Source organism: Cynocephalus volans, chromosome 2, assembly GCF_027409185.1.
Source record: "Cynocephalus volans isolate mCynVol1 chromosome 2, mCynVol1.pri, whole genome shotgun sequence".
NCBI classification, from domain to species: domain Eukaryota; kingdom Metazoa; phylum Chordata; class Mammalia; order Dermoptera; family Cynocephalidae; genus Cynocephalus; species Cynocephalus volans.
This window is the reverse complement of record NC_084461.1, coordinates 3217212-3227461: the sequence shown is the minus strand read 5'-3', so window position 1 is coordinate 3227461 and position 10250 is coordinate 3217212.

Below are 10250 nucleotides of genomic sequence, written 5' to 3'. Positions count from 1 at the left end.
TTAAACTGATCCTTTTAGTTGCTTAATGATCTACTCATACCCAAGAATGGACTTGGATCAGGCTGACAACAATGTTTCAATATGAGGACTACTTTAAACAGAACTGCCACGGTCAGGACACAAATGTCTTGTGGGGAATGCACAGAGACACCCTGCCTCGGGGCGGGAAGCAAGGGTCTGCTGTGAGGACGTGACCTAGAGAACCACCACGGGGCCACCAGCTCCTTGCCCAGGCAGTGCCAGGATGAAATTATGGTCAATCTGGCAGAAGCAAGTTGCACAGTGAATGATAAGAAAGTGAGAGTGAAGACATGAGACTCGGTGGGAAGCATCTGGAGGGTCTGCATAAGCTGAGAAAGCTGGAGCAGAGATAAAGCAGATGCACCGGGGATGGAGAGAGACTTGTACTTGATCAAGCGCTGGAACCCAGGATGTCTGCATTTCAGAAAAAAGGAAGAGGAAAATCAAAGATGGAACTGTATTTGTCCATGTTGTGTTAATATAACAGAATACCTGAGACTAGATAATTTATAAAGAAAACAGGTCTATTTGGCTTACGATTCTGAGACAACGGTGTCTGGTGTGGACCTCAGGCTGCTTCTACTCATGGCAGAAAGTGGTAGGCAACTGGTGGGTACAAGCAGATCACATGGGGAGAGGAAGTAAGAGAGAGAGAGAGAGAGAGAGAGAGGAGGTGCCAGGGTCTTTTTAAATAGCCAGCTCTCGTGGGAACTAATAGAGGGAGAACCCACTCGTTACTCCCCTCTCCGTCAGGGAGAGCACTAATCCATTCATTAGGGATCCGCTCCCGTGACTCAAACTGTCACACTGGGGATCAGATTTCCATGAGTGCTGGGAGGACAGTACATCCAAACTCCATCAGGTACCAAGTGATCAAAACCTATGTGAAGAAGCCTCTGGTGAAATAAATGGGGAATGAGCCCCCTGGAGGACACGGTACCAGCTTTGTTTTGTTCATATTTACTGTGAGCGGGCACAGGACATCCTGAGAGAGAGAGAGAGAGACAAAGGGAGCTCAAGACAAGGACCAGGTCCCACTGAGCAGGCAGGACATGAGCATTTGCACGTGGATGCCTCACAAGGACGGTCGGAATTGCAAGAATAAATGAGGGACATGGAGCTGTGAGGGTAAACTCCCTCCCACAGGAAAGCCTGACTGAGAAGCTTCAGCCTGTCCTCCAGGACCATCATTGGTTTTCACATTTCATTAATAAGAAATAGCATTTCCATTATTGCCCGGAAAAAATATGAAAGATAAGCATTGGCAATCTGGTTCTATAGAGGACTCCATGCATGAGCGTAATCAATAATTAGGAAAGATAGAGGAGGTCAAATATGATGTCGAGGGGGGCAGGGGGTATCAAAAGCCACATGTGAGGCTCTGCTGGCACATCCGTCCATCCGTCACGTACAGGGAAGTGATGAAGTAGGAGACACGCTTTTCAATCACAGGAATTTAGAGTTAACTCAGCCCTGGTGACGATATCTGAAGACTGTACTACTTGGACCTTGAAGTCGTGACAACGTATTAAGTACATTTAACACTGCTATGCTGCTACATGGTTTTGAGATTTCCGAGGAATGGTTTTCTGTGATAACAAAACAAATCGGACTAACAAAATAACAGGAACCTAGATAGCAATAGCAGGTTTTAATCAAAGTACCTGCTCACCATTTTTATGTTTACCATAGACATATTAAAGCCTTTTTTTAAAATTGAGTCAATCATTATTAGTTGCTATGCCGTGCCTAATATTTCCAGATCCCAGGATCTACAGCCATGAAGAGACTTTGATATAGGTAATTTTTTAATGAATCCAATCAAATTCTTGTTGGTGTTAAAAATCATATCAGTAGCCGTATAAAACAATATAAAACGAGATTCTGTGACAGTTGATATTAAGAGTGCTTGTTTTTCATTTCTAGCAAGAGAACATGATACTTAGAAGATGAAACCATTCTTAAGATTATTAAATCATTGAAAATTGCTAATTAAATCAATTGATTATTGTATGAATATTGTAGAAGAATTTTATAAACTGTCTAACCCCTGAACTATTTTGCATAGTAAAAATAACAATTAATGTTAAAGACAAACAAATGAACCAACCTTATTGGACATACACTTGAAAGTTGTACAGATCCTTCCCAAAGTATTCAAAATAAACAGCCATTTCAGACACATAGTAATTAAAGGAAAAGCACAATTTGTATTCCAGTCCCATGTAGGTAAATCTGGATTCCCTGTTGCCCAATGAAATAAAGGGACTGATGTACCTGGCAGTGCAGAAAAAAAAAAAAAAAAGAAAAAGAAAAAAGAATTATTCAAAAATAAATTGATTTCTTAGAAAGCTTTTTCAATGAAAAAAAATCTACCCCCAAAATATACTGAAAATTCTAATAAACTAACCAGACTTAAATTTCCAACTAGTACCAACCTAAATCCTGTTTTCGCACTCTCTGTGTTGTGGTGTGTTGCAGAAAGTCTGTTTTGACTTTAAAGCACCAGTGTGAGAATATTTTGGAGAGGCTGGAGCTGTCAATAACAAATATAAACAGGGAGACAGCATTTAGAATATTGGGGACTCACAGCAGATGACTTTTTATACACATGCACAATCAATAGGTGTGTTGTGGATTAATCTGGTTTGGAATAGAAGCATGGCCGAAGGTCCATGTGACGTGCCTGTGATACATGTGTCCTCAGGGGGGGCATCTTCAGAGATCTTCCTGGCCCCGTCCCACAACATCTCATCGCAGTAGGGGTGGGACACAGAGCTGAATGCACTCTCACCACCTGAAAAGGAGGCTGCGAGGAGATGAGTTGGAAGGATAGCTAATTGAGACATGATTGTGTTCTTTTATTGTGTTTCTCCCCCTCTGATTTAAAAAAAATAATCATAGCTAGCTTCTGCATTCCCTTGCATCAACTGCTTAAATTTCATTCTTGAAAGCAGATATTTTCTTAAGGCATATTCCACCCTTTCTCAGCTTTGGTTTTCAAAACTGTAAAATTCAGTCACTTTGGTGGATAGATCGTGGGAAGGAGGAGGTGATGGCTGTGTGTGTGTGTGTGTGTGTGTGTGTGTGTGTGTGTGTGTGTGTGTGTGCATGCGCATGTGTGGGCTGAGGGGCTGGGCTATGGGTATGCTCTGACGGGAGGGGAATTTGAGATGTCTCTCAAGACTGGAATGGAGAAAATGTTTTCTGTTTCTTAGGACAGCTGGGAGCTTATTTCTGTTCCTGATCATACTTCAGAGGCAAATGACTTCTGGGAGCCCCTTGGGAGAATCCCCTTGTCATGAGAATTCAAGCTCTGGCAAAGAGCTTCTGGCAAGCGAGGGGAAGACAGGCAGAACCAGCTACCCCCAGCGACCATGTGGGCTGAGCAGAGACCATGCTGCTGGTGGCCAGGAAGGACCATGTGCTTGGGAAGGCTGCCTGTCCCTCAAGTCCTAGTTTGACTGAGACCCAAGAGCTTTCCCAGGAACCTGGGAAGGAAAACTAGCTCTAGGAAAGATTGGATGGAATATACTTCCATTTAAATAATATAAGCTTAGAAATAGATTTGTTTTTTGCCAAAAATAATGAGATAAAGAAAATTAATGAACTTGCATAGACACACACAAATATACATGTGCACACATATACATATATGTGGACACAGATATACACATACAATGAATATGCATATATCCATGTGTGTAGTAAAATGCACAAATCTTGACTGTACAACTCAATGGGTTTTATACAACATCCAGATCAAGAACTAGAATTTTCCTAAAACCTCAGAAAAATTCCCAGCCAATGAAAACACTGTTACCTCCCCACCCCCAGGGTTCCCCTATGCCAACTTTCGTCATTGTGTTGAACTTCATATACATGGATTCATACACGGTTCAGTCTTCTGTGTTTGGCTTTTGGCAGATGTCTCTTGTTTTTGGTAGGAGCAGTTCACTCTTTTCATATTTATCATAAAAATATGCCAAAACTGATTTATTTACTGTACTGTTGATGAGATTGCGAGTTGTTCCCATGTTGGGTTGTTATGAGTACAGTTGGATTATTATGAATACAGTTGTGTCAGACTTTGGTGCACATATGTACGAATTTCTCATGAGTGTATACCTAGGAGTGGGTTCCATGGTAGACATATGTTTAGGTTTGGTAGATACAGCCAAACCAACGTTGTTGCGCCAATTCACATTCCAACCAAGAATGTGTAAGAGTGCCAGATATACTCCAATTCCCGTCAACACTTGGTATTTTTTGTCCTAATTTTAGCTCTTCTGGTGAGTGTGTTTCTGTTAGAATCACACAGTGGTTTAATTTGCATGTCACTGATGTGTAGTAGCTTTGAGCTTTTCATAGCTTATTAGCCATCTGGATATTCTCTACAGTGAAGAGACTGCTCAATATCTTTTGTTGATTTAGGGAAAAAAAATGATAGTTTCTTTGTAGATTTGCGGGAGCCATTTATAAATATATTCTGGGTAGGAATCTTTTGCTGTATTGCAAATACCTTATCCTAGTCTGTGGCTTGTCTTTCTAATATGGTTTGCCTTAACAGAATTTTTTGATGAGCAGTATTTCTTCATTTTAATGAAGAACAAATTATCATTATTTTTTAAAAAATTTATTTTGTGTGTGTGTCCTGATTAAGAAATCTTGGCTTATCCCAAGAACAAAAAGATAATCTTCTATGTTTTCTTCATGAAGCTTTACTGTTCTTACCCATCACAATTCATTGTTTGACTTTTTAAAAAATAAATGCTTGTGTATTTTATGAGGAAGGAGTCAGGGTCATTTTTTCTCTCATGGATATATAATAGCTTTAGCGGTATTTACTGAAAAGAGCATCCTTTCTTGGTGAGTTTCATTGGTTTGTTTTTCATAAATCAGGTGATGTGTATATATGTGTGTATATGTTTAGACTCTATTCTGTGCTAATGATCTATTTGTCTATGTCTGGACAATATCTCTCTGTTTTGATTTCTGAAGCTTTACAGTGAGCCTTAATCTCTGGTAGTATAAATTCAGTCACATTTCTGTTCTTTAAGACTGGACTATATTCTAGGTATTTAACATTTCCATATAAATTTTAAAATAAGCTTGCCAACTTTCTTTAAAAAGCCTACTGAGGTTTTGATTGTGATTGCATCGAATGTATCTAATTGCATCAATTTAGGGAGAATTGACATCTGAACACAATTTACACTTCCAATCCAAGAGCATGGTATATCTCTACATTTATTTAGAAGTTCTTTAATTTACCAGCAATGTTTTCTAGTTTATACATATAGAGGTCTTGCACATACTTTGTTAGGTTTAATCCTACACCATGATCAAGTGGGATTTATCCCAGGAATGTAAGGATGGTTCAACATATACAAGTCAATAAATGTAATACACTACATGAATAAAGAACAAAAACCATATGATCATCTCAATAGATGCAGAGAAAGCATTTGACAAAATCTGAATCCTTAATGATAAAGACTCTCAAGGAATTAGGAATAGAAGGAAGATATTTCAACATAACGAAAGCCATTATGATAAGCCCACTACAAATATCATCCTGAATGGGGAAAAGCTGAAAGCTTTCCTCTTAAGGTCAGGAACAAGACAAGTATTACCACTCTCACCACTCCTATTTAACACAGTATTGGAAGTATTTGCCAGAGCAATTAGACAAGAGAAAGAAACAAAGGGCATCCAAAATCCAAACAGGTAAAGATGAAATCAAATTGTCCCTGTTCTCAGATGGTATGATTCTATATATAGAAAACCCAAGAAACTCTACAAAAAACTCTTAGAGCTGATAAACAAATTTAATAAGGCTACAGGATACAAAATCAATACACAAAAATCAGTGGCTTTTTTATACTCCAACAACAAACTAGAAGAAAAAGAGATCAAGAAAGCAAGCACATTTACAATAGTCAACAAAAAAAATTAAATACATAGGAATAAATCTAACCAAGGTGGTGAAAGATCTCTACAATGAGAACCACAAATCACTACTGAAAGAAATTAAACAAGACACAAAATGAAGGAAAGGCATTCCTTGTTCATTGATTAGATGAATCAATTTGGTAAAAATGTCCATACTACCCAAAGCCATCTACAGATTCAATGTGATCCCCACCAAAATACCAAAGACATTCTTCACAGAAGTAGAAAAAGCAATCCTAACATTCATATGGGACAACAAAAGACCCTGAATAGCCAAAGGAACACTAAGCAAAAAATGTAAAGCCGGAGGCACTTCCTGACTTCAAACTGTATTACAAATCTATAGATATAAAAACAGCATGGCACTGGCATAAAAACAGACATGCAGACCAATGGAACAAAATAGAGAAGCCAGAAATCAACCCATGTATTTACAACCAACTGATCTTTGACAAGGGCACCAAGAACATACGTTGGGGAAAAGACTGTCTCTTTAATAAATGGTGCTGGGAAAATTGGACATCCATATGTAGAAGGATGAAACTTTATCCATAGCTCTCATCATATACCAAAATCAAATAAAAATGGATCAGAGACTTGAATATAAGACCTGAAACTTTAAAACATTTGATGGTTTTGATTTACTATTATAAATTGTATTTTTATTTTAATTTCTATTTATTTGTTGCTAAACATAGAAATATAATTTAGTTTTGTATATAAACCTCATATCCAGCAACCTTGTTAAAACCCACTTACTAATTTCAGTAGTTTGTAGATTCTTTTGTATTCTCTATATGTGCAATCAAGCTATCTGCAAAAATGATAGTTTTAGTTCTTTCTCATCTTTGTACCTCTAATTTTATTTTCTTTCATTATTGATCTGGCTGGAATCTACAGTATAATGTTGAGTAGGACAGTGATAATAGGTATTCTTGTGTTTTTCCTAACCTAAAGAAAAAGTGTTTAATAATTTACCATTAAGAATTATGTTACCTGTTCATTTTTTACAGATTCTTATTATCAGATTGAGGAAGTTCCCTCCATTACAAGTTTGGTATAGGCATTATTTGTTTGTTTTTCTTAGTTTTTAATGGGTGTTGAACTCTGCCTTATAACTTTTTCCATATATTTACTTAATAATCTGGCTTTTTTGTTTCGTTTTTCTTCTTTTTGCTGAGGAGACAAATTCCATTGCTTGATGTTTAAACATTAAACCAACCCTGCATTCTTAGAATAAACTTCTCTTGGTTATGATATTTTATTTTATGTATTATCAAATTCAATTTCTTAATTATCTGTTTAGCATTATTACATCTGTGCTCATAAGAGATATTGGCCTCTGATTTTCTTTCCCAGTGCTGTCCTCAGCAAGTTTTGTTTGATCATAGATAAGCTGCAATGTGCTTCTCCTTTCTCTATCTTCTAAAAGAGTTTGCATGCTTGTGATCTTATTTCCTTCTTAAATAAGCAGAAGAATTCAGTACTGAGGACAGCTGGGACTGTAGCATTTTCTACAGGGATTTAAAAATTATGTGGTCATTAAATTAAGAAAAAAAAGATGTAGGATTATTTCCTTGTATATTTTTTGTGTTCATTTTGATAAGTTCTTTTAAAGGAATTTGTTCATTTCCTCTAAGTTGTCAAATTTATCAGCATATATTAGTCCATAATATACTCTTATTATTATTATGTTTTTCTAATCTATGTGGGATCTGTAGTGATATCACCTTTTTCATTCCTCATGCTGCTAATTTGATTTTTCTTTTAAAAATAACAATCTTGTTAATTGTTATTGATTTTATTAATCTTTTCAAAGAGCCAGCTTTAGACTTTGTTGATATTCTCTAATATACACCAGTTTTCTATTTTTGACTTCCGCTCACACATTTTATTTAATTATCTATATTCTTCTAGCTTTTTGAGTTTTAGCTTAAATCATTAATTTTATATGTTTCTTCTTTACCAATCTACGCATTTAAAGCTGTCAGCTTCTCTCTAAGTGTTAGTTTAGTACATCCAAAAAGTTTTAATAATGTACATTAAATATATTTCAGTTCAATATATTTTAACTTTTCCACTGTGAACTTCCTTTATTCATAGGTTCTTTAGAAGAACATTGCTTAATTTCTAAAGAGTTGTGGACTTCATTGTTACATTGTAGTTATTTATTTCTAGTTTATTTCTACTGTTGTCAAATAGCATACCCCTGTTCCTTCAAGCCTTTAAAATGTGTTGACTGTTGCATTACACATTATGGTCTGTTTTTAAAAACCTTCCATGTGCACTTAAAAAAATGTTTCCCCTGAAGTTGTTAGGCTTAGAGTGTGTGTGTTGGGTAAAATTGGTTTATTGTGTTACTCAAATCTATTTTGTACTGATTTTTTCCTTGTGTCAATTAATGAAAAAGGTGATAGGATTTAGATCTTTATATTAAAAGCAATCATTTTTATTATTGAGCTTAAATCTACCATATCAATATTTGTTTCTGTGGATTGAACATCCTCCCAAAACTCATTGAAGCTTGAACCCCATCACAACAGTGCAAAGAGGGCGGGAAATCCTATTATGATATTTGAAAGATGATTAGATTATGAGGGCTCTGCTGTCCTGAAAGGACTGATCCATCCGTGGAGTAATGAGTGAGGTTCTGGTGGCTTTATGAGGAGAGCCATTGAGAAGGCCAACTCTCTCTTGCTCAGGCCACTCTCTTGTCATGTAACATCTGGCATTGCTGCGGAAAATTGCCACCCAGAAGAAAGCCCTCACCAGATGTGTCATCTGGAACTTGGATTCCCCACCCTCCAAAACTGTAAGAAATTTCATTTCTTTACATATTATCTAGTTTCATGTATTCCATTCATCACAAACAACAAAAACTGACTAATACAATTGTTTTCTATATTTCTTATCTGTATGCCCCTTTATTTATCTTTTTATTTCTTCTTTTGGATTAATAAAATATTTTTGTTCCATTGATTTTCCTCTATTATCTGTCATTATGAAGTCTTATGTTACTCTTTTAGTGATTACCTTAAAGATTTCCATATGCATCCCTGAGTTATTACAGCCTACATTAGTCCATTTCTGTTACTTATAACAAAATACCTGTAACTAGTTGATTTATTAAAAAAAAAACAAAAAAAATTCATTGCTTACAGTTTCAGAGGCTGGGAAGTCCAAAGTCCAGGGAACATATCTCGTGAATGCCTTGGTGGTGGCGACAGTGACCCAGGGGTTTCACAACAGTGGAGGGTCAAGTTTTGGGGGGACACTCAATCCAAGGCATAGCCTAACTTAAGTTTTTGCTTTTATAATGTCCTAAACAATATGGGAAACTTTAACAGTTTAACATTTAGCCATGCCCTCCTTTTTTTCTACTCTTATATACCTTTACCTTTATACATGTCAGTCTCTCACAAAATGCTATTATTTTGTGTTGAATATTCGATATTCTTTTATATTTACTCACTTATTTTTTCTTCCCAGTCAAGTTTATTCCTTCTGCAGTGCCGTGCTTCAATCTAGAATCATTTTCTTTCAGTAGAACACTTTTTCTTTGTTTCTTTCTTTTCTTTCTTTTTCTTTCTTTCTTTCTTTCTTTCTTTCTTTCTTTCTTTCTTTCTTTCTTTCTTTCTTTCTTTCTTTCTTTCTTTCTTTCCTCCCTCCCTCCCTCCCTCCCTCCTTCCCTCCTTCCTTCCTTCCTTCCTTCCTTCCTTCCTTCCTTCCTTCCTTCCTTCCTTCCTTCCTTCCTTCCTTCCTTCCTTTCTTTCTTCCTTTCTTTCTTTCTTTCTCTTCTTCTTTTTTAAAAACTTATTTTAGATTAGGTCTGCTAGAAGTGAATTAACTCAATGTTTTCCTGAAAGCCGTTATTTCACCTTTTTATCTAAACCATCGTTATTCAGAGATAATATAAATCCAATAAAATTCACCAATTTTAAGTGAAATCATCATATAGATCTTTTCCATCACCCTCCCAAATAGCCACTAATCTGCTTTTTGTCAGTATAGAATTTTTCTAGAAGTTCATATGGTCCCTTTCCCTGAGAATAATGCTTTTGAGATTCATCCACATAGAGCTGTGTATAACAGTGCTCTATTACTGCTTATTGCTTACCAGTATTTTGACAAATGGCTATTGCACAAAGTATTTATCCATCCATCAGTTAAATAACATTTTTAGTTTTTGAGCATTATAAATAAAGTTGCTATGAACATTTATAAATAAATTTTTGTGGATATAAGCTTTAATTTCTCTTGAATAGACACTTAAA